Here is a 25,259-nt window from a genome sequence, read left to right as displayed (position 1 = left end):
TTTGCCATTTCAATGGGGCAGTGTTTCGTTTTGTTTCGTTTAGTTTTGAAAGCACTGTTCGCTTCGATTCATCAAAACTGTTCCGCTGTTTCGACGCTGTTTCAACATTTAGCCCATAGGCTATAATGGGGAAGCACATAACTTTGTCATTTCCTTCCTGATTCAGATAAAGCTTTCAGGGATGGTATCCCCTTCTGCTGCCATGAAGCATGCCAAACTGCAAGGAGATAGGTGCAGGGGTTTCTGGGAAACTGCATCTCAAAATCTTGAAACCAAAACTTGCGTCACATGTGTGTGTTAAGGCATGGTGGGGTGAAAACAGCAGGCATGCTAGCCCCTGCTGAGGCTAGGAAACCTGCCAGGTATCAAGGAGATAGGTGCAGGGGTTTCTGGGAAACTGCACCTTAGGCTGCTGACAAGCAAAATTCATGACACGTGTGACTATGTGTGTGTGTGTGAGACTCTGTGTGTGTGTGTATGTTAAGGTGCAGCGGGGTGAAAACTGCAAGGATGCTAGCCCCTGCTGAGAGTGAACCCTGCCAGGTTTCAAGGAGGTAGGTACAGGGGTTTCTGGGAAACTGCACCTCAAGCTGCTGACAAGCAAAACTTGTGACGTGTGTGTGTGTCCGCGCCCTCACTGGTGCTGTGGCCTCTACACAACACAGTAGCGTGCCCCAATGAGACTTCCTCCTCCCCTAGAGCCTCAGCCCGGTCCATCACTTTATATAACAACAGGTAAGTAAGCAGCACAGTAGCACCAGCAGCATCTCAGGCAAGCTATCACAGAGCCTCTTGCCTTTCCTTCAAGAGCTTCTTCTCCAGCTGCTGCCAGAGAACTCTCCCCGATCACAGTCACTGACCAGCTACACAGTCATTATCAGAGCAGTCCTTCCCCCCTCTTCCCCTCCCCTCTCCTTAGTTTCTTTTTAGTTGCAAGCAAGCCCAGCTTCGAAACTCGAAACATTTCGAAACTTTCGAAACATTTCGACTGCCCTTGTTTCATTTTGAGGCTGTTTCAATGCCTTTCATTTAGTTTTCATTTTACTGTTTCGAGCTTGAAATGAGTTGAAACAGCACTGAAACAAAACACCTGGAGAAATGTTGCACAGCCCTACTGCATATATTAGTCATCTTGAACTATTAACAAAATACGTCCAAGCCTTTAAAAATGGCATTCATTTCATAGTAAAAAGATTGCAACAGAAGAATGTTTGAGGCAATAAGAACAGAGGAAAGGAATGATATATAAGACTGTTAATTTTTCTCAGTAAATCAAGTTAATATTTTTTAAACAAGCTACTATGAGCTGGCATTAATTAACTCCTCTTTAATTGACATAATGGGCATATAATCTAACCTGCTTTGGTGAGTAAAAAAAGGGAGAAAAGTGTATTTAAAATGCAATAATGTCTCCTGGGGAAAAACTCCTTTTCTCAAGTACTAAAAGTATTGAAAAACTCAAATTTTCTCAGGTACCTTAAACCCTTTAGTTATTTACAAATGTCTTGAAGTTGTAGTTGAAATGTCCTGGGGATGGATTGAAATGACAGAATTTATTTGCATAAGCCTACAATGTCAGTGCACTACTTGACATTTCCAATTCTATGAAGAAGCACTGTATGGGAATTTCCTAGGATCATTTCATAGCTTATGCTATCAGGTTTCATAGCATAAGCTATGAAATGATCCTAGCAACTACAGTACAGTACAGTACAGTATAGTAGACAATTCTTTGAACATTCAGAAACTTTGGGCAATGGTGATTCTTGTTATGTATGGCTTCCCAGGAAAAAAATGGGAGTACCACAAAAATACTTGACATTCTGGTGTTTAGGTGAGAGATATTACCTCAATTTCTTGTTCTTCTTGACTTAGTTACAGATTTTAACTTGTCTCCCCAACCTTCTAGGTAAGCATCCTAACCCCAAGGGTATTTGAGATGTTTGCCTCAGTTGCCCCTTGTTTAGAGTTGCTTCATTTTATATAAAAATACTTCTAATATTACTCATAAAAGCTGAAAAGTAACATGAAATACCTCTTTACTAAGGTGGTTTTAAGTGGTTAGGATATTCACTAGTGTCAACAGAAGAGTTTCAGGGCCATGCTCCCACTCCAGAGTATTGGGATACCTTATAGTTGGGTAATTTGTGTAGGACATGCAGGTTCTAATCCATTCAGTCAGAGAAAGGTACTGAATTTGGGTAACTGCCATAACCCCTGAGACACTGAGTAAAAAGGAGTGTCCTCTTTGAATCCAGCTCCTCATTTAATTTCCTTTCCTTTGTTTTTCTTACAACAGCCTGACATTTTGTGTTTTATTTCTAATATAATTTGTTTTTGTTGAATTAAACACATTTCCCCCCCATTGAAGTTATGCTGCCAGGAACTTCCCTTTCCCAGGTTATCCCTAGGGTTTCACAGTTAAAGGGTGTATAGAGTTGAAATCCAAATAAACTTTAGGTCTTTGAAAATAGCTATGCTCTACTAGCAGTAGCAGTAGTAAGAGTATAATATTTAGGGGTGGAGAAAGAAAGCAGCAAGACCACCAAAACAGAGGTGTATTTTCTCTTCAAAAGATTGATAAAGAAGGTATATCTTGTTTAGAGGGAGAGATGTTTAATTTTAATTTGTCAGTTTTCAGGTTTTGGATCATCCAGTCTTCCAAATATAGATAAAATCTCATGCCCCTTCCCTTTCTTGGTCCCATGAACACTACACACACACACACACACACACACACACACCACCTGGACACTCTCAACAGCTAGTGTCCTGAATAATCGTACTATCCTTCATCTTCCTATACTGAAATCGATGAATGGGCCTCTGGTTGTTGGAGTACAGTTGTAATATCATTATTCAATCCTCTAGCAGTTCCCTATTTCAATCAATAAAAGGCCAAGAGGTCTTGACAAGCTATATTTTTTCTAATATTGATCTTGATGACCAAGTCAGTGCCCTAGAGTCTAACCATTGATTTTAAAGAGAGAGCTGTCAAGTTGGAGGCCAAATTTGTGCTGTTAAACACATCAGGGCTTATAATTAAAAAAAATGTCAGGTTGTCATATTTTTCAGGACTGGCAAAAGGAGTCTTTTCACACACATGCAAGCAAATCAAAAAGTGCACAGATGTGCTGGAGTCCTATGTACCATGAATATATCTTTTGTGCATGTAGACTACACTGAAACCTAATCAGACTAAGTAACAGTTCATTGAGCATGGCTATTGATGTCTTTTCTTTCTCCAGGATATAAAAGGTTAAGGAAATAATTTGATTCCTGGATTTTAATTATAAGAACTGTTTGTTTTAAGATTAAATTATGTAAAGTTTACCTTCTCCTTGAGGAAAGAGGCATTTCATTCATTGCAAATCCTAGTCAGACTCATTGCTATGGAAGTTGCATTTTCTGTACTGGATACCATTTGCCATATCTCCATTCACTTACATATACTTGAGATCTAGAGTGCCATACCATCCATACTAGATCAAAGCCTGCATAGTTGGCAGGGAGGAAGGCTGTTGAACTGCACCTGGGGGCCACACAAAGGTTACATGAAGATGTACTATTCCTGATTTGTGTACCAGAAGTTGGCAACTACTCACTCAAGAAGATATTAAGGATACAGCTATTTTAAGGTGTAATCAAAATTTGAAATGGATCTAGGCTGATTCTTAAATCAGCATATTAATTAATTGAAGAATTACCAGTTTTTAAGCTATAAATTCAGTGTATAGCACTTCATTCTATTTCAGTTTACTAACATTGTGTAATCAGGATTCAGTTAACATATACACCATTTCTGCCATAGCATAGGGCCCCCAACCAAATGGAAGCCCCTGCAAGTTTAACTTTGCTCTTGTTTGACCACCTGCTTCTGTTTGTAGAGCAGAAGTGGAATCCAAGCAAGGGCACCCCTGGATAAAACAAAGGAAAGAAGCTACTGGTGCTGTAGGCATTTAGAAGATAGAGTGTTAGAGGTTTCCTGAAATAGGATTGGTATAAGAACCTTATATCCTTTATTATGGACATGAGCACAATAACCATGCAAGTAAACTATATTAATTGCCATTTATATTACCATATTGAATTGTGAATTTGAGTCCCATTGTGTTAGGTACTTTAAAAATACATAGTAATAGATAGCTTGTTCCTCACAGAGACTACAAACTAAATATACAAGATGCAACAATTACATGAAAGGTGGGAGCAAGAAAGTTTTGACAAGGAGTCAACCTACAGTGAAATTGAACTTTCAAAACTGCTCATCTACCATTTTGGCACTAAACGAAATCATCAGATTTTTCAAAAAGGACAATACATCCCAAGCACTGAGAAACTGAACATAACACGATCATCTGGTGGTCATATATGCATACCATGGGAACTACTGGACACTAATGTCTTCTTATAATTTAGGTCTAGCCATGGTTGAAGAGCCCATAAAGATCTGGCTGCATATAATTTGCCCATGGCCTGCAAGTCTGGCAAAGCAGGGGATTTTCTGTTCTTTCCCCCCAAATCTTTGGGTTTTTTTGAACTTAGCATCAGCATTTCACTTTTTACAGTTTTATCTGATTCAGACTTCTTGGGAGCTGCACCAAAATGACATTTTTCTTTGTTTTAGCCTTTATGTTTTTGTCTCTGGATAGAACAAAGTATCATTTTAGAATATTTTTTTCCTAATGAGAAGTTGCATTTTCTCAACTTGTATTATAGCACCATCACTCAACGTATAAGAATATCCTCAAGCTTTTCTTTAGCAGAGGTTTTATTTGGATGCACTTTTTCCAAGGGAGTTCTAGTCTATTTTTATAGACATTAAAAGGCATTAAAATGCCTCAGGAATCAACTTCATTAGCTAGCTCTATAGAAGCTTGAATAGTACAAATAAGGAAATAGTGCATTCACTCTGTTAGACAATGAACTCTGGTTCAAAGCTTCTGAGAAGGTAGCAAAGCGAAGATTGCTCTTTATATATCAAGTATAGGCATATGGTATGTTGTGTCGTAGCAATTTATAATTATTATGGAGAGGTAGTAGTCACTCTATAGTTAAGTTTCTATGAGTTTAGATCCTAAAACTGTGTTATAGCAAACTTTATACTTTGGGTTGGAAAAATAATTTGGTCTGAAAAGCATCTCATTTACTGTCAAAGACAATTTTTTTGAAAATATAGAAGAAAATCAACCAAAACTAATGAGTTACAGGTCATTAAGATTTCACCTGCTTTTTAAATGTTGAGTTTTAGCCAATAGATCTATGTCCTCCTTTAGATTCAGAAATGATTTCTTACTAACCATTAACATTTTCCAGAAAGATGAACCTCTTGGAAACTTATGGCCCAGCTAAACTTCAAGTAAAAAAATACTGAAATCTTACAAAGTTACTAAATTTCTTCATAGTGACTGATGAAGCTGTCACTGCACTTAACTTCTTAACAAAAAGTATTAGCAATGCTTGTAGGAGCTCAACTTGTTAATATGCATAAATCATTTCCTTCAGTGAGAGCAGTGTAAGGGAATTATCTTACCTTTTCCCTTTTGTAATCTGCTATGGAAAAAAAATAAAAGGGTCTTCTGTAGACAATACTTAAGAGTTCTTCCTTTAAATTGAGTATTAGAGAAATCTTTCTAGCAGTCAGAGCAGAGTATCCAGTTGGGAGTCTAAGTACCATATTTCTTGGATCAGTAGTTGAACTAAATTTCAATTTAAAAAAATTGTTTCAGTTAAAATAGATGTTTCTACGTTTTTCAGCAAAGCAATCCAGAATTGTATAATTCTATGAACCACTCCTAAGAAAGTTTAAAATTTGACTAAAAATATTTTGCTTGACCTCAGACAAAATATGTCATTTTGTCTTCAGGTTTGTTAAACATTTCAATAATTTTTTTTTATATAATGTAAGTCATTGCTTTAAATGAGAAGTTGAACATTTTTGTTTTTGAAAAAAAACAAAACATCTGAAAACTTTATTCTTTTTTCCCCCCAATGTTTTGCTGATTTATACTGAAGGAAGTATATATTTGCATCCTTAGGGTGTGTGTAGACAAAACAGTGGCCCTAAATCAAAGCGGTGGGTTTTTAAAAATACCACTTCAATTTAGGGCCCTATAACCCCTGTGTCGTGCAGACATCCAAACTTACCTGCCTCTCCAGTGGTGGGGAAGGGAGGGTGAGCTGCTGGCAGTCAGAGCGGTCCCTGGGTTGCGGGGTGCGGGGGCTGGTGTTTCCCTCTGCAGCAGCGGCAGCCCTCCCTCCACCAAGTGGCACCTACCTACACGCACCCAGCTTGGGCTGTCCCAGAAGGCACCGCAGCTGCGGAGGGAAGCACCAGGCCCCCATGCAGCTCGGGCAGGCAGGCAGGCTCCAGGGGAAAAGAAAAAGACCAGGTTTGCTGCTTTTTTTGGGTGGAGCCTGCCTTCCTGCAGAACCCCTCACCTGCATGGAGCCTGGTGCTTTGCTCCGTGGCTGTAGGGCAGCAAACTAAAACTAACACCAACACCATTAAAGTGGTGCAAAAGCATTGAACTCACTTTAAAGTGTCGTGCGCACATGCCCCTCATTTCGTCTACACACAGCCTTACAGACTAACTGAATCAAGGATGTATCGGCTTTCCTATGCAGCAGCTTGCTTCATCAGATGCTATCAAGGTACTGCAGGAAGTAGAGTTTTCAAGTGGAAAGCATTAATTAAAATACAAAGGATAGGGAAAAGAGAGAAAGAAGGAGGGAGCACTGGCAAGACAGGCAAGCATAGAAGAGAAAACAGCAAGGCAGTTAAACAACTAAGGAACATAGGGTTTTTAAAAGGTTATCCAGGTAATGGGATAAGAATCATTATTCTTCGTTTAGACCATAGTCACCAAAATTCAGTCTTTGTTGTTCCATGATTTTCCATTAAAGTTCTTTTTAAAATTGTCATTGTCTAAGATCAGCTGTTCAGTGTATTTAGCATTTTTCAAAAAAGCAAAAAAACCCCCAAATTCCCAGCAATTCTACTCCTATCTCCTTTCTAAAAATCTTTTTGTTTTGGTATGTAAAAGCTTTATTTAAGTAAGTTCATAGGTAAGTTTGTAATCTTACTGATTTTGGTCATTTTTTTCAAACAAACAACCTTGCTCCCCCTTTTTATATAGATACAATAGCAGTTAGAAATTCATTAAATTGAGGTAAAAAAAACCTTGAAAATATCTGTGTTTTTAAATATCTGAGCTTGTACAGACCAAATCACTTCATGAAACAACACTATGAAATAGATAAATAGTAACATTACTTCTAAAGAACAGGAAGAGTGAAACATGTAATAAATCATTATTATTCAAAACCTAGAAAAGATTTTTTGTCACTGAAGTAAGCAGATTAAAAAAAATAATCATAGAAAATACTTTAATTGTCAACCTTCTAGGTTGCCCTGAAGTATTTTAAGGATTTGGTAAAATTACTTCTTTTGTGTTTCCCACTAAACATTAGACCTGTGCAAAGCAGCTAGTATTCACTACAGATTCGGATTCGGCCGATTCAGGGGCCAGTGATTTGATGTGGTGATTCAAATCACTGTCCTGAATCAATTCGGCCAAATCTGATTCGGAAATTTGGCCACCACTGAATTGGTGGAATCTCCGAATCAAACAGGCCCCATTGTCTGCCTGCTCTCCTAGCCCCATCAGTGGCTGCCCTGCCTGGCCCCAGTGTCCCAGCTCTTCAAAAAAAAAAAAAATAGCCCTGCACTCACTGGCTCCTGACAGGCCACGGGGGGGCAACCCCCTGCTCCCCACCACTGCCCCGTGCTACATAGGGGGGCTCTGCCACAAGCCCACCGGAGGCCCCAATGGCCACTGCAGCAGCCAGTAGGTGCAGGGCTTCTTTTTTTTTTAAAGCACTGGGATGCTAGGGCCAGGTGGGGCAGCCATTAGCAGGGCTGGGAGAGCGGGTGGGGCTGAGGGGACACTGAGGAGGGCTGTGGGAGCAGGCAGGGAGCCCAGGTCCAGCTGCCTGCAGTGATGAGCAGGGACTGCCCAAATTGCAGAATCTCCAAATCTTTCTCTCAGTCTTTTCCAAATTGATTTGGAGGCTTTAAATTGATTCAGACCTTTTTATTGGTCTCCCGATTCAATTCAGATTTGGAGATTCAGCTGCCAAATCAGGCCAAATCTCCTCCAAACTGAATCAGCACCCGGAGCTTCTCACAACTGTACTAAATATGCCACTTTATCTCCGGGTAAGGTGTACTCTATTTGCCAGATGGTGCAGAGAACAGAAAGTTTTAGTGAATTGTCAACAGTTTGTGATGTGACAGAACTATGACCTAATTCCTGATTTTAAAATGGCATAGCCTATTGTTTTATCCACTCAGGCTCTTATACAGATTGAATCACATCTCTGTATGTGGGCTAAATATAAATTTGTAATACTTCCCCATGTTTGCAAAGTGCTTTGAGATTAACATTTGGGGAATAAAGCACTAGGTACAAAAAGAATTAACAGAATTTTTTTTCTGCTGAATTAGTGGTAGCACAGCAATGTAGCATTTTTTACACAAATGCATTGAGGATAAAGGGGCTGTGGGTTAACTGTAACACTACAAGTTGTTTATTTTGAAACTTATTTTTCTATAATATATTATTGCCAACTCCAAATATCCATAGGATCAGTTTTCAGCCTTTTCTTCTCAACCACAAAGAAACCTGGTTCCAGATCCACAAATATATTTAGATGCAGAAATTATTTTGAAAGGAAAGTTTGAATGTTTCAGCTTTGAGACTATTTTTTTTCTAATAATTTGCCAACTGTTTTGCACAGCCTTCCATTTGGATTATGAGTCTTACGATATTTACTGAGATTTTTAAAACCCTAGCTCCCGGAGTTCAGAATTTCATTTTTTATTTAAAAAATTGAACATATCCACAAAAATAAAAACAGCTAAGAAAAATGAAATGCCCATGAAAAATGCATATAATACAAGGTTATGGTTGCATGTTTAAACATAGTGTGGAGAAATTCAAAAGCTAGTGTTTGTAGCAAAGTTGAAATTCTTAACTTTATAACACTGCATTACAAAATACTTTTCATTACAATTACAGAAACTCTTACCATAAAAAAACAAGTGATATTGCAATATTCTTGAACAAGTTATACATTCTTATTAATGTTAGCACAGTGACACTTATGAAAGCCCCTAGACCTGGATAACAGATTCATGTTGCATATTTCAGATTTACTTATTTTAAAATGAGAAAATTCTTGAGTTTTCTCTATTGTTCTTGCTATAACATCTACATCAGTAATCTAAGAAAAAGAATGTGTTGTGAATTCAAAGAATGTAGTATGATATGGAATGAAAGAAGATCAATACGTATGATGCATCAAAGTAAGTCTTGTTACTTGTCTTGTCTTGTTACTTCTTGAAATCATAAGTGGCTTGCTGATAATGAAATGTGCAGCTAGCACCTTTCATGTTGGGCTTACAAAGGGGTATTCAGTGATGTATATGGATAACACCCAAGTTTTGAGTACATTTTGTTTCCTTAACTTCAGAGGAAGTGAAAACATAAGAAGTGCCATACTAGGTCCATCTAGCCCAGTGTCCTGTCTCTGCCAGTTGCAGGAGCAGATGCGTTAGAGCAGGGGTGGTCAATATATGGCATGAGTGCCACAAGCATCACAGGCAGCCTCTGTGCATGGCATGTGGCAGATCAGGGAGTGGACAGGAGATAGGGCAGGAAGCAGAAAGTAGGGAGCAGAAAGCAGAGAGCAAATCAGGCAGAGAAAGGCACTTGAGGGCAGAGGAGCTAATTTGTCTGTTATACCCTCCTTGGCACCCATAATCATTGTTTTGAGGTGCCAGAGGACATATCCCTAACTGTTCTGTTTAAAACAGTGGTCACCAACTGGTTGATCAAGGTGGATCCTGGAGCCTTTTGAAGTTGATCCTTGGCTGGGTGGGCTGAGCATGTGTGTGCATGTGCACGTGCCTCCCCCACCAGCCCAGCAGGTCAGTTGCTGGGGGAGGGAAGGAGCGGAGGCCCAGGGGGCATGTGCAGTGGGCCTTGGGGCACAAAGTCCAGCCTGCAGTGGCAGTTGCCTCTGCCACACACATATCAGGGGACACATGCTCTCCCCCCACCCCCGACAGGGGGCAGAACTGGCTGCTGCAGCAATTCTGAGGTAGGGAATAGGGCAAGGGCAGGCCCTGCACAGCCGGCACAGGGTAGGGGATGGAGCTGCAAGTGGTTCATCTGGGGGCCACCGAGAGGAGAGGCACACAGCCTGGGAGTGTGCCCCCAGATCTGCCAGCAGCATGGGGTGGGCTGCAGACTGGGGCGGCACTGGCTTTTCCCAGCTGGGCTGCAGCAGTGGCAATGCTGGGAGCAAGGTCACAGGTCGGGGGGATGTAGCCCCCTCAACCACTGCTCCCAACAACAGCACCACCCATCCCAAGTGCAAGTGTGGGCCTGGCCCAGTGAAAACAGCCTGGCCTAGCCTGCCTCCCCCCGTTCCCCCGAGGATTTGGGGGCCAGGGGCTAGCAGGCACAGGGGAGGCTGGGCTGCATCTGTGGGGTGAAAGGCCATGCCAGGATGCTCTTGCCGGGCCTGGCCCGCACTCCCATTTTTTCTTTAAATGTGGAGCCCAGAACTGCACACAGTACTTCAGATGAGGCCAAGTAGCAAGGCACTATCACCTCCTATGTTTTGCATCTAATGCTTCTGTTGATGCATCTCAAAACCACATTCACTTTTTATGAGGCTTATCACGCTACAGACTCATATTGAGTTTGTGATCTACCAAGTCTCCCAAGTCCTTTTCCATAGTGCTGTCATCCAGTCAGGTGTCACCCATTTTATATTTGTGTTTTTGATTATTCCTCCCAAGGTGTACAACTTTGCATTTGTCGTCATTGAACTTCCTCCTGTTACCTGTAGCCCAACTTTCCAATATGCCAAGATCCTTCTGAATTGCACTCACATCCTCCAATGTGTTTGTATTCCTTCTCAGTTTCATGTCATCCACAGATTTGACCTAGAAGCTTTTTATTAGGGCTGTGCGAAACGGGCTCTATTCGACTCACATTCGTTTTTGGCCCAAATCAGTGACAGTGATTCAATCTGTTGATTCAGACCACTGTCCCTGATTCTATTCAGCCAAATCCAAATGTGACAATTCAATGCTGATTCAGTGAATCAGTGATTCAGACACAGGCACAGCTTTAAAAGTTTTTTCTACATACCTTGAGGCAGCAGCACAGTTTCTGCTCATTGTGGTGCTGGGGCGCATGGAGCATCCCACAGGAGCACGGGGGGCTCTCCAGCATGCTTGGCAGCAAACCTGGAAGTCGACTGGTCGACTTCTGGGTCTGCCAGGGAGCGCACTGCCCCCCCCCCACACACACCCCCTGGCTCAGTGATTGACCGCAGGACCCAGACCCAGGAGGCACCAATCACTGAGTTTGTGGGGAACACAGGGGAACTCCCTGCACACTCCCCGGTGGACCAGGAAGTGAACCAGAAGTGCTTCTGGTCCATTTCTGGGTCTGTTGCCAAATGCGCTGGGGAGCCCCCAGTGCTTCTGTGGGATGCCACATCTGCCCCAGCACTGCAGCATTCAGAGCCCCTGCTACCTAGAAGTATGTAGAAAAAATCATTTAAAGATTTTGGACATCTGAATCGCCAAATCTGTCCAAATCTCTCCGAATCAATTTGGAGGGTTCCAGATTGATTTGGAGATATTAAAGGATCCTGATTCAATTCAGATATAGAGATTCAGCCACTGAATTGGCTGAATCTCCTTTGAATCGAATCACGGACCGAAGCTTTGCACAGCCTTAATTTCTATGCTAGAATCCAAATAATGAATAAACATGTTGACCAGCAATGGGCCCAGGACACCTCTGTGGGACTTCACTCAAAGCCTCCTGCCATTCCGATATGGACCAATTAATAATTACCCTTTGCTTGTGGCCATTGAACCAGTTATCTATCTAATGTACAGTAGTTTTATGTAGCCAACATTTTTCCAATTTATTTATGAGAAGGTCATACAGGATCTTATCAAAAGCCTTGCTGAAGTTCAGTTACGCTCTATCCATAGCATTCCCTTCATCAACTGAAATAGTTACTTTCTCAAGGAAGAAGATCAAGTTTGTTTGACATGATTTATTTTTCTTAAGTCCATGCTGGCTACTTATGTTCAACCTTTCCTCCTTTAGATGCCTTCTAGTGGAGGTTAACCAGTCTTTAGCTCCCAGGGTCCTCCTTTCTTAAAGAGGGGCACTATGTTGGTCCTTGTTTAGTCCTCTGGTACCTGGCTCATTTCCCCTGACTTCATGAAGATCATTGCCAAGTGCTCTAAGGTCTCCTCTGCCAGTTCCTTCAGTACCATGAGATGAAGTTCACCCAGCCATGATGCCTTGAATTTATTCAGACCCAGCAAAATCTCTCTGACCATCTCTTTTGTTATCTCTTCCCTCAGCTTGACCCCTTATCCAGACAATCCTTATTAGGTGTCTGGTTCCAGCTTAATTTTTTTTGTGACAACTGAGACAAAGTAACTGTTGAATAGATCAGTTTCTTTGCATCTTCTGTTAGGCTTGTTAACTGAAGAACCACAGATTCCTTTATCCTTTTTTTCTGGCCAACATACTTATAGAACCCCTTGGTTGTTGTCCTTAACCTCCTTTGCCAGGTGCAGCTCATTCTTTATCTTTACTTTCCTGATTTTGTTCCTGCATTTTCTTATTATTGCCAAGTGTGGTTCCTTGGTGACCTGCCCAGGTTTCCATGTCTGTATGCTTTCCTTATTCATTTGAGGCTTTTTAGAAGCTCCCATTGCAGCCACATTGGTCTCTTGCCATGTGCTTCCATCTTTTTGGAACAGTTTCTTGTTGGGCTTCCAATACTGTGTCCTTTCAAAGCTCTCAGCCATCCTGGGTGCCTTTATCCTTCAATCTATCTTCCCATGGTGTCATGTCTATTAATCCCTTGAGTCAGATGAAATCCATCTTTTTTAAATTGAATGTCCTAATTTTGCTGACTTCATCCCTGTCTCAGGATCTGGAATATGTCATATCATGATCCCATCCTCTCAAGTTATCCATCACCTTCTCATCCTCTACCAGTTCTTCTGTGTTGGTCAGGAGAAGATTCAATATTAATGGTATGTACTCACTGACTAGAGCAACTCTAAATCAAGTGGCATTCAGCTAATGTTATTTATTTGCTACAATATTTTTTTGCTAGTTGGGATAGCTACATTTGTGATTTCTGAGTATTTAATCTCTGTTCTCAAATGCACAAAATATTGGTTTGTGTTTCTCTTCAATGAGTTTGGCCATTATCATCTCTAACTTATTCCTACTTCTGACAAATAGTCCCTGTTCTCTTTCTTTCAAAATATGTCAGCTGGTGTAGCTAGAATAACAGGAAAAAAAATTAAGCACTAGGACCAGGAGCCTATCAGCTTAGAAGGAAGATGCTAGTTAAAACAGCAACTCTCTTTTAAAAAGGGATGCAACCTGAATTTTGAGTGAGTGACTTGCTGGTGCCATTCCTTTCTCATAATGAATCTACTGTGGCTGTTTTGCTGTTTTTAATGTGCTTCAACTTGTTGTACATAAAAATGTTATAAATATTGATGTTAATTGTTAAACGTAATATACGACTCTGTATTAGCATCCTGGATACTCAAGAGATCATTTTCATCTTTGAAAATGTCAGCCTACCATAAGAGGCTTTGAAAAATAAAATTGAAATTTCTAGGAAGACATTTATTTGGATTGAAGATCACTTTATATTGAATGCTAAAATGCAAAAGCAGTTTTAGAATACAAGGGAAATTGTATATAAAATAATAATATTACCAATGAAAGTAATTAAGGTGCATAACAACATCAGTCATCAAAATGTTTCCTCAAATAGCCTGGGAACAAGCTGCTTCAGAAACTGCCTACAACTCAGTTGTGCTTATTTGGGATGCCTGTGCTATACCTAGAACTGAATTGTTAAGTGAGGGCTACAGGATATTTTTGATGTTAGGCCCCTTTGCTTTGGAATTGATGGCTCCTTGAGCTCAATGTTTAGTGTCATGGTGCAAGATCCATCTATTTACTCTTGCTTCATCTTAGAGCTTGTAGCCACAAATATTTATTTAGGGGTGGGCTAAAGATTTGGGTATGGATTGTCTGTTATTGTTGTGGATATATCTATAAATTATATAAAATCATGGAATCTTAGAAAAGATTGGAAGAGATCTTGGGAGTAACCTACTCCAGCCTGGATCATTTCTATTTAAGTAATCCTTTGGAAGTATTTGTCTATCTATTCTCAAAACTACACAAGCAGCCTTTTTTCCACAATTACCAGGCACAGTGCCTAAAAGCATCAAAAACTTGCCCCAAGTAAAGCAGGGGGACAAGGGCACTGTCAGTGTCTGTCCATTGCAAGTACAGGAAGTAGGTTGTTAAAATATACTTGAGAGATCCAGGAAAGATGACCATAGCCCTACTACAGAAAAAAAAGCAACTCCCCTCCCACCACAGTTCATGCCAATTTGACCATGGAGTAAAAATTCCTTCCTGATTCCAAATGTAGTGGTTACCCTGAGGAGGGTACCTCTAGCCAGAAATCTCAAGGGTATTTGAAGATGGGGGAGGATGAAAAAAACCTGACATCTATAGCAACAGGTAATGAAAAAATTCCTCCTGGCCCCATGTGGTAACCAGCAAATCTCACCTGGGGAAACCAGACACCTTCATTCTGCCCTGAAACCTTGGGATAGCAAACACAACTCCATGCATCATACACTATACCTGGAGAACAAGAATCCCACTTCTTTCATTCCATTCCCTCCATAAACTTTTTCCTTGCTCTTTAATTTTGTTTTATAACTGGCTATGGAGCTCTGCTTCAGGTAATGTGATAGAAGTAAGCATTATACTTACTGTAAGCATTATGCATTTCTAAATAAAAAATCTCACTACTATTTAATTTGTAAATATCAATATACTAATATTAGAAGCATTATTATGGCAGTTGTCATCAAGATGATATAGTTTGCAAGGTCTTTAAACTCAACTTGATAGATGTTAATGTGGCAGAATCAATTTGAAATGTCCCATCCAATCAATTCCAAAATGTCAGGGAATATTCTAGGTGTCAGTGACAAGGACCTTATCAGAAAAAAAAATCCAAAGTGGGAAGCAAGAAGCACACTGAGCCACCTCTAATTCAGCCACTGCTGTAAATTTCTAGAGATCAAAAAGTAGACTGATGATGAAAAACTGACACATTCCAGCATAACAGTATGTCCTTGTTATAGATAACAGAGCTTGAAATGCTGACACCATGAATGAGAGGAAGAAATAAAGGAGGCAAAGAAGAATGTGGGATACCCAGATCCCCTGTTCTGAAGGGGGAGTAGAGGGGGAGGGAAAGCAATTATTCCTTAAATGGAGTAGAGGAAGAAGGATGTTGGATAGTATAGAACAAGGGTTTTCAACTGGGGGTATGTGAGAAGGCCCTAAGGGGTATGCACGGGCAGGCGAGGACAGAGCACCACCACACACCATGCCACGCAGGCGCCACCCTCCCAGCTGGATGCAGGGAGTGGGGGAAGCTTGCACGTAGCAGCTGCCACTGCTCCATGTTCGGCTGTGCGCAACCCTCCTCTCTGCTCCGTGTCCAGCCACTGAGGGTACACTGATCCAAAAAGGTTGAAAACCCCTGGTATAGAAGAATCCATGTCACATCCTATGGAAGGATTCTTGGTACAGTGAGCACGGTATACGAAACCAATAGCATGTGACCATCTATTGTATAATCCTCCAATTTTTATTTATTTATTTTTAACTCTGTATATGAGCAGAGGTTAACCCTTTGAAACACATTCAGTATTCTTGCCTATAACACCTGGTTCTATGTAGAGGGAACAGTGCAAGTGAAAGGAAAGTTTGCTTCTTGTTTTGTATTTGATCAAAATCATTTAGTGAGAGAAAGTTGTTCCTTAGGAGTTGGTATTGGTTCAAGACTCAAGAAAGAAGGGATTCCCTGCATTCTGTTTGTGATTGCATTTATTCCAAGGCTGGTGAATATGTAAACTAACGTAGGTACACCTACAATATGCCTGAATCATAGAAAATTAGGGTTGGAAGGGACCTCAGGAGGTGATCTAGTCTACTCCCTTCTCAAAGCAGGACTGCCCCTAACTAGATCATCCCAGCCAAGGCTTTGTCTAACCAGGGCTTAAAAACCTCTGAGGATAGAGATTCCACAACCTATCTAGGTACCTAGATCCAGTGCTTTATTACTCTCCTAGGTTTTCCTAATAACTAACCTAAACTTCCCTTGCTGCAACTTGAGACCATTGCTCCTTGTTCTGTTATTTGCTACCACTGAGAACAGTCCAGCTCCATCCTCTTTGGGACCACCCTTCAAGAAACTGATGGCTGCTATTGAATCCCCTCTCAGTCTTGTCTTCTCCAGAATAAATAAGCTCAGTTCTCTCAGCCTGTCCTTGAAAGTCATGTGCCTCAGTCCTCTAAACATTTTTGTTCTCCTCTGCTGAACTCTCTCCAATTGGTCTACATCCTTTCGGTAGTGGGGGGCCCAAAACTGGACATAGTACTCTTGTATTGGCGTACAAGTGCCAAAGAAGGGGAATAATCACTTGCCTTGATCTTCTGGCAATGCTCCTCCTAACGCAGCCCAGTACACGGTTAGCCTTCTTCGCAACAAGGGCACACTATTGACTCATATCAAACTTATTGTCCACTGTAACCCCCCAGTTCCTTTTCTGCAGAGGTGCTGCTTAGCCAGTTGGTCTGAAGTCTCTAGCAGTGCATGGGATTCTTTCATCCTATGTGGATGAGGCTTTCTTCAGACAGCTAGCAGAATTTTCCCAACCACAGGCCCTGGTTCTCATGGGGGACTTCAGTCACCCTAATATCTTCTGGGAGGGCAATACAGCAGTGCACAGGCAATCCAGGAAGTTTTTGGAGAGGGTTGGGGACAACCTCCTGGTGCAAGTGTTAGAGAGACCGACGAGGAGCCATGCTCTTCTTGACCTGATGCTCACAAACAGGAAAGAATGGGTGAGGAATGTAGTAGTGGATGGCAACTTGGGCAACAGGGATCACAAGATGTTTGAGTTCAGAACCCTGAGGAAAGCAAGCCAACCTGCCTCCCCCCGGCCCCTCCCCAAATGTCTCTCGTGGTAAGAATAGCCAGGGTTCAAAAAAAAAAGAAAGAAAAAAATACTTCTACAGTATTGGATTCTCCATCTTCATATTGCCACTTGGGGATGTTTGTGTATGTGTATACTTTCCAGGAAGTTTATTTATAAGATGTGAATGTCTTTTGTATTTGTCCTTCAATTGCTCTAATCTTTGGGTCTCATCCTTTGGCAGTTTGTTCTATCACAATTGGAGCTCAGGATTAGCTAAACTGATATTTTAACAAAGGACGTTATGGCATTTAAAGCATTCTAAGCAGTGTCTTTCTTCCCTATTCCTCACTCATAACTGAAGAGAAGGATTGTATTCTATTGATCATCCTTAAACCCCCGTGAGACTATTCCTAATACTTATACTGTGCATGCTATCTAATTTAATCCATCTGTATTTAATGTGCTCATCACTATGGCATCTAGTGTCAATTCAATGTTCAATTTACTGTTCTTTCCAGATCCTTGATGGGCAATAGCTCTGAATAGAATAACAAAGGCAAGGTAGTTACTGTTTAAAATTTCAATTCTTGTCATTCTGCAGTGACTGTATGGCTGCAGTCAGCATCCTCCTTTCTGATTATAAGAACATGATGTTGTTAAGCTTTGTTATTTGGCTTTTTGACAGTAATAGGTGCTGTGAATTCTTCAGTTCTTCTTTCTACATTATGTCTTGCCCTTGTAGGTACTTACTAAATGATTGTATTATGGATAGAAAATAATTCTACTGTTTTGCTTGTGGTTTTAATAGGTATGCGGCGATCTGGAACTATGGGAAATTTGGGACACTGTCCCGCCACCCCTCACCCCAGGCTCTCCCAAGTCATCGGCACTGGTGCCAACAGAGGCCAAGGTAAAGTGATATGGTGCACCAAGCAGGCGGGCAGCAGGAGTGCCTTCCCACCCACCTGCCTGGCACACAATGCCACTTCACCTCCTCACCAGACTGTCCCCTGTGCTCCTGCAGTTCCCCCCCAACACAGTGCATGCACCCCTCAGCTGGTATGGAGCCATCCAGCACCCTCTTGGCTCCTGGCTGCAGTGCCTGGAAGGAGGCACAGACTGGTGCACAGAGGGCATGTGGGTATATGTAGACCCAGGCCCACAGCACCCCCTCAGCCAGCATAGCACCGCTCCACTGTTCCCCATACACCCATCTTGCAAGAGCAGCACATGCAAGCTTCTGGTGTAGCAGCCACTACAGACAAACAGCCTCTTGCTGCTGTTGCCACCAGTTGCCCCATCCCAGCCAGGGCCATAGTCCCAGGGTGGAGGCCAGAGCTTGGAGCCACCCCCACAAACACAGGTTCCTGCCAGCAGCTGGGCTGTAGGTGGGGGAGGGGAAGTGAACCCCATTCCCCTCAGGGCCGGGCTCCAAGCTGTCCCCCCCCCGCCAGGACATCACACACACACACACACACACAAGCAGCCCACGCTCACAACAGCTTTCTCCAGAATGCCACACATGTGTGCAAGAACCCTGGGGCCCTTTTAGCACTTTTGAAACTTAGGGTGCTATTTGGTATTTCATGTTCAATGCCTAAAAAACATAAATGTCCCAAACATTTTCAAAACATTGATTGCAGCCATTAGGTTCCTCAGTTTTCCTGTCTATAAAATAGGAACACCAACATTTGCTTCTCTCGCAGGGATTTTTGAGACAAAATTCACTAATGTTTGTGCAGAGCTTTTGGGGCCTCAGATGGAATGTGCCATAAAAGTTTATAACATTATTATGAAGCTGTACACTCTGGAAAGATTTCAAATAGAATCGATCAGTGCCAACACAGCTGAACCATCATTTAGCCTCAGTTCGTTAGGCTATGGCTATTCTCCAGGCCTCCTGGTAAACAGGATTCATATTCAGCATCCATTGAATACTTATCCACATTGCTTCGTACCTGATGAATCCAAAAATATGAATTACTCACATCCCTAGCTTTCCTCTTGGAAAGTGACACACATCTATGGAGACTCATCTGTGTCTTAAAAACAAAATACATTATATTAATTTTACTTGAAAACCAATAGTTTACCTCCATTAAGTGGAATCCAAGGAAACAGATGTAACAGGAGTTGAGCTCAGAGGAGTTCATCACAAGATGATTACTAGCTTTGGCAACCAGAAATAATACCGTGCCAGTTTTCAGAAGGTGTTATTTTACTGACAGCAACAGCTGTGGAGGTGCCAATAGTAGCAGCACCCATAGGAGGAAGGTGCAGCAGCACGCCCCTTTCACAGAGTGTGAAGATCCAGAGGGAATGAAGTCTTAATAGCAGCTTTAGCCAACTTTTTCTTTCCTGATTGCCTTCACCCTCCCTACCTTTTTTGTGTTAGAGTGAGTCTTGCTTCATGACAGTAGGCTTTGGGGAGGTGAAATTCTGACAAGACACAAGGTGCACAGAAAAATGTGATGCTAACCTCAGTAACAAGGTTACATTTGTTTGGTTATGATTTAGAGGAACAAAATCTCAGTCCAGACCATGCTGTGTTATTCTCTTTACTAAACACAGGCTGCCTTGCTGACCCCAGAGAAGCAGACAACAGAAACCGGAAAACACATCTGCATTTATCTGTGAAAGGAATCTAAACTTCCATCCATGCTTTTTATTTATTATTAAATCAAATATAATTCATTATAATTTATTCCTAAATGTTAATATTATAGCATTTGACTCTACCAGTACAGTGGAAATTAGCTCCCACTGCAGAAATTGGCCCTACCAAGCTCTTCCTCTGAACTCTGCCAACCTTTTGTATAAGCTTTCCTGAGCTACTAATGTACCATGTTAGTTATGGAAAAGGCTCATCTAATACTTCACTGCCATTAGACTCTGTCACTAGCTTGCTGGGTGACTTTAGGTATGGCACTTTGCCACTGTGCATCTCTGTTTTACCTCTAAAGGGAGGATAATGATACTTACATCCCTTGTAAAGTACTTTGTGATAATCTGCTGAGAAACGCTAGGCACGACCTATTAATGGGGCATTTAGGGAAGTGCTCTTCAACCATGTACCACAAGTCATCAGCTAGTACTAAATGAAGGGGCTTGAACCCTTTGCCCCTCTCATTAGTGAGGAAGAGATGCCATGTTGTCAGTATCCAATCTCAAAGGCAATACCTACATGATGCCATGCTTGAGACAGCTCACTAACTCTACATATGCTTGCTCTTGAATGGGAAGGGGTATACATGCATTAACACCATGCTGTTTTCAGGCTCATTCACTCTGCTGCAAAGCAGAGTTTATTAGCCTGGATGCAGATCTGCACTAACATAGCAAACTTGCTTCCCTTTCCAGAGCTTTTGTGTGCAGAACAAGCACTGGGTATCTCTGAGGTGCTGCTTTGTGCTATGCCAACTCCAGCACACAATATTGTGTGTTCACAGCTAGTTCAGGTACTTTTGCATAGCATTATCTAGGGCTGAGTAGACATACTCTATGTTAGCTAGGTTACATCACCTGACCTATGAACTTCCAGTTTTCTCCATGGCTCTATGATCTATAGAGGAAACATTTCAACAACTAGAGGATTTCCTTGAATTAACTATTCTGGTATTCACTGTGTTCATATTAATATTCAAATCAATCATAATTACTCTCTGATTGGTTTTCCAATCCTCTACTGAATATAACACCCACACAGCACAACACCCCAGGGAGCCTTGGCACTGAGTTCATGTCCTTGTAGGCTGAGGAATCTGACACATCCTGAACTTTCAGTAGCGTTTAATTAATTTGTTGCCTGCAAGTTCTACTCTGCAGTTTTTCAGTTCCTGATTAAGATAGCTATCCTAAAGGAAGAAATTGCTTAAAACCAACCAACTCCACTTTTTATCTTAATTTCACTGAACATCTGGTTAAAATATTTTAAGAAAGTGTAATGCATAGGAAAGTGTGTGTTATGAATTGTCCTCTTTGTCTGATGAACCAAGTTTAACCTTTTTTTTTTACAGTACCCAGCTAGTAAACCTGGTAATCAGCTGCTAAAATGTAGAGACTGTCAGCCTTGGGATTCCCCAGTTCAGTCTCTACTGTGTTGGCCAAGATAGCCATCACACAAGTAGATCACCTGTTCAAACTTAACCAAGATTGTTTCACCAAAGATGATTTCTTGCTAGCAATTTGGCTTCTGTGAAATGAATTTGATGGTAGCAGTCCAGTTCTTAGTCAACATGTGTTTACATCACAAGTAGCTTAGCATAACCAGTTCTTGTTCTCCTTCTGAAAGTATTAAAAGACACCAAAGGACTCATCCTTTGATTCTGAACAAGTCACTTAGGGCCACTTGTTCACAGGTTGCCACAGATTACAAAGGCCTCAGAAAGCTTATGGAATAAGATGTGTAGTGCTCCCCAGGCCAGTTGTGACCATAGGCAGGGCTAGTTGCTATGCTAATGCTGAATCTCCATTTTCAGCTTCCCTTTAGGGCACCTCTGAGAGGTGTCACAGAGCACCTTCAAGTCTGTCATACTCAATGTATCTGTGGCCCCACCATGGCTAGACTTTCCTGAAAATCAGTCCTGGTTAAGAAGGTTCCAGCCGAATGCTTCAAATTGGTAGCTAAATTTTAAAATAATGCACCTTAACCTTTGTGATAAGAAAAAAAAAGTGTTTTACATGTAAAATGGTAGAAAAATACTTATCAAAATTACGTTATGCCATAATTATTTTTGTGCCTATCATAATTTATTATATAGTAAGTAAAATTAAACTTCAGCAGCGCTGAACTGAGCATAGGAACTCATGAAGTTGGTGAGTCAGTTCCCTTTAGTCACTCCCAAATCACTTAGGGCCTTATGGGTAACCTGTAAGACCTAAGGCTGCACTTGGAAACCAGTGGACAGCTAGTTGAAAATACAGAGCAGGTGTCATATGCTCCCTGTGAGATGCCCTGTTCTGTGAGTGAAATTCTGTATTCAGCACTAGCTTTGGTCTCACAGTAGTTTTAAGGTGTAGTGATGTAAAGACAGTGCCACAATTCAATCTTGAAGTACCAAAAAGCCTGATACAAGCAAAATACACATTCCAAAGAAAAGGTCACAGCCTTCTGACCAGATACAGCTGGTAAAAGTGGTCTTGTGGCAAGATAGATAGGAAATAGCTGATTTGAAAATACCAGGCTTAGGAGCTGGCTCACTAAACCATTTTTTGATAATATCAAAATTTGGGCAGTTATGCAGAAGGCCTCTTAGGACAGGATTAAATGGAAGTTAGATGAGAGTTTTGAATTTGGTTTAATGAATGTTGGGCTTAAGTATCTAAAATAAAAATAGGGTATTATAGCCCCCTTACAAGTACCGCTCTCAGATAAAGCGGATTCTAGGACAAATGGCAGGGACTGGAGAGGTCCCTGTGCAAGACTGTTGATCAAAACAACACTTCTTTTAAAAGTATCTAGAAATGGAGCTCTTGTTATGTAGATGAACTATGTAATACTGGCATATTGTTGCATTTTTTTGTTTATACAATAAACTATGCCCAGAGACAGGGGCCCAACATGGACTCTGACAAAGCATTGATACATTGTTGGTCAATGAGTTAGCAAAACTGCTTAGAGTCACAGGTGTATTTGATCTGAGTGTGTACGTTTTTAAGTGCAGATAATTAACGGCTGAAACAATTTACTAAGGGTTGTGGTTTGTCAATACTGGTAATTTTAAAATCAACAGTAGATATCTTTCTAAAACAGACTATGTAGTGTAAATAAGAAATAGTTCAAGAAAATCCCATGTCCTTAGTTTTACAGGTCAGACTAGATGATTACAAAGATCCCTTCTGGCCTTAAAATCTATGAATCCCAAACCAGGCATTTGCAACCAAAATAAGAGGCTACTGTTGTAATTGTGCATTTCTTAAAAGTGGTTATAAATAAAAGAATATTGCTGTCTTATAAAAAGAAATGAGATTACAGTTCTAGCAAAAATACACCCCAAAGGCCAATATAATTATTTCCAAATAAAAGGAATTAGTATTCATTCATTGTTTCTTTGGATTCAGTGGCTTGAGGCTAGTAGTACAAACCCATTTCTTTCAAGCCCTACCTCCACACCCATTAAGTGACCATTAAAAAGAGGCAGAAATACTTCTATTTCTTTTTCCATTTAAAGGGATTTCTTTCTCATTTCCACAAAACAAAGCACTTTCGCAAAGCATACCCAAAACAAGAAATGTATCTTGGCTTTAGATCAGTGGCCAATACAAATATCTTTCATAACACACCAGAAAAAACATAACAGAAAATCCAACAAGTATACTGACAGTCTCTACATTGCAAGGGGGGTTAAATGATGGGAAGTGGCATATATAAGATAAAAATATAGTGTTCTTTTTTCTGTTCAACAGATTTCCTGAAAAGATTCTAATATTTTCACTCAGCACCTTGCTTTCATCGGTTTTCACACATACAAGGACTATTTTGTTGAGACCATTTCCATTTTGGAGGGAACCATCCATACAGCTGACAACAGAACTAAGGTACAGTTGGATATTTAGTTCAATTTGGTTTTTGTATGTGCTAACCACTGAGCCTAAGTAGTTATGTGTTAACAAAACTAAAGCCAGAGAGAGAATATTGCTGTGCGAAGGTTGATTGATTCATACAGTAATTAGAATGTTTGCCTGAATAAATTGCTTATTACTCCGAAAAGGGGAGTATCCATTAAAAAAGTCCTAGCAACTTCTTTGGGAATCCTGATATGTATCCATAGTCAATTTGGTCTAATTGGTCTAAATTACATACTACTTTATTAGAAATTATATTTTTAATTACTGTTGCAGACTCTTACCTCATTTCACTGAACATCTTGTTCTTCAAATTGAGTAAAGTTTCTAGGTTATGTTAAATAGCAACCAGTTATTAAAATGCTGTCACTAAAGACTGTTAGTTGTGGGCCTAAAACACAATATCTAGAATGGCCTTCATTCTTCTCAAAAGACCGAATCTGGCTGAATGTAGTTCTTTGCTGTAAAAATTTCTAGCTGTAAAGTTTCAGTTCAGATATCAGCTTAGCAGGGAGGTGTTCATGTCAATGCCTAGAAACTTGATTCCAATGGTTAATTGCCACTTGCATGTATTTGTATATGGTAGTATAAGAGTGATGGTGTAGCTGTGATGCTCCAGAAATTGTGTTAGAGACAACAATTTCTAAGGGCAGTATCTTTTATTGGATCAATTGTATAGTTGGGATAGAGTTAGACATCATTTAAAACAACCCATTATTGAAACAATTACTATTGCAAACTCGAATTAAGTTCAAGTGATGTTTTATAAGTGTTCAAATAAGGTCAATATACCATGTTAATGAAACAAATGACTTGTGCTGTGCTTGCTGAGAACCTAATACAATGCAGACCTGTACAGTACAACAACAACTTTTGGATCCAGTGCTTATTATCTAGATGGATGGTGGATATTATTAGTTTTATTGCAGAAGTATTAGCAGACTGAATTGGATGAAGGACTAAATGTCTACAGTTACCTGCTAACTGTTGTGCTTCATCATTTAGCAGCTGAATGAGTTATGTTCATGTAGTTCAAAACACCTTTAATTAATTTTTGAGAGGAGCCTTTATGTTAACCTATTAATAAACCAGCGTTCTAGGCTAGGGATAAAGAGCTTGTTAAAGTGTAACATGTGCCTGTGCAAACAGGTTTGGAAGTGCATAGTTCATTGCTGGAATGTCAGCTGTTTTACCTGCCTACCCAACTAATTGAGAATCATATTAGAAAATAGAAAGCTATTGAAATAAATGAGACAGTGCACTCCAAAAAGACATAACTGAATTAGAACTGATGAACCCAACAAGTATATTCACAGTGTCACTTTAAATACAACACACTTTCATTCATTTTCTTGCACCTGATCTGCCACTGAATTTATTAAAGCTTTCAGCTGAAAGATTGGCAGTTTACCTTAATGAGACATCTGTGTATTTGCCCCAATAGAGGAGTGGATTTATTGAAGGATAATACATATATACAAAAAAGAGGACAAGCCTGAGGTTATGAAAAGTACATAATTGTACATACTTGGTTCAG

General features: G+C 40.6%; 1 protein-coding gene across 1 annotated transcript in view; it reads left to right on the top strand.

Annotated features, from left to right (window-relative positions):
* The window catches only part of CNTN5 (contactin 5), a 923,854-nt gene that overhangs the window by 71,283 nt on the left and 827,312 nt on the right, over window positions 1-25,259 (top strand). The window contains exon 3 of the mRNA XM_006027993.1: window positions 23,564-23,695. The gene's annotated coding sequence lies outside the window, so the exon portion shown is untranslated. The remainder of the gene's footprint in view (window positions 1-23,563; window positions 23,696-25,259) is intronic.

Source organism: Alligator sinensis, unplaced genomic scaffold (assembly GCF_000455745.1).
Source record: "Alligator sinensis unplaced genomic scaffold, ASM45574v1 scaffold18_2, whole genome shotgun sequence".
In the NCBI taxonomy this organism is placed as follows: Eukaryota; Metazoa; Chordata; order Crocodylia; family Alligatoridae; genus Alligator; species Alligator sinensis.
The sequence above is the reverse complement of the archived record's forward strand: the minus strand, read 5'-3'. Positions and strand labels throughout refer to the sequence as shown.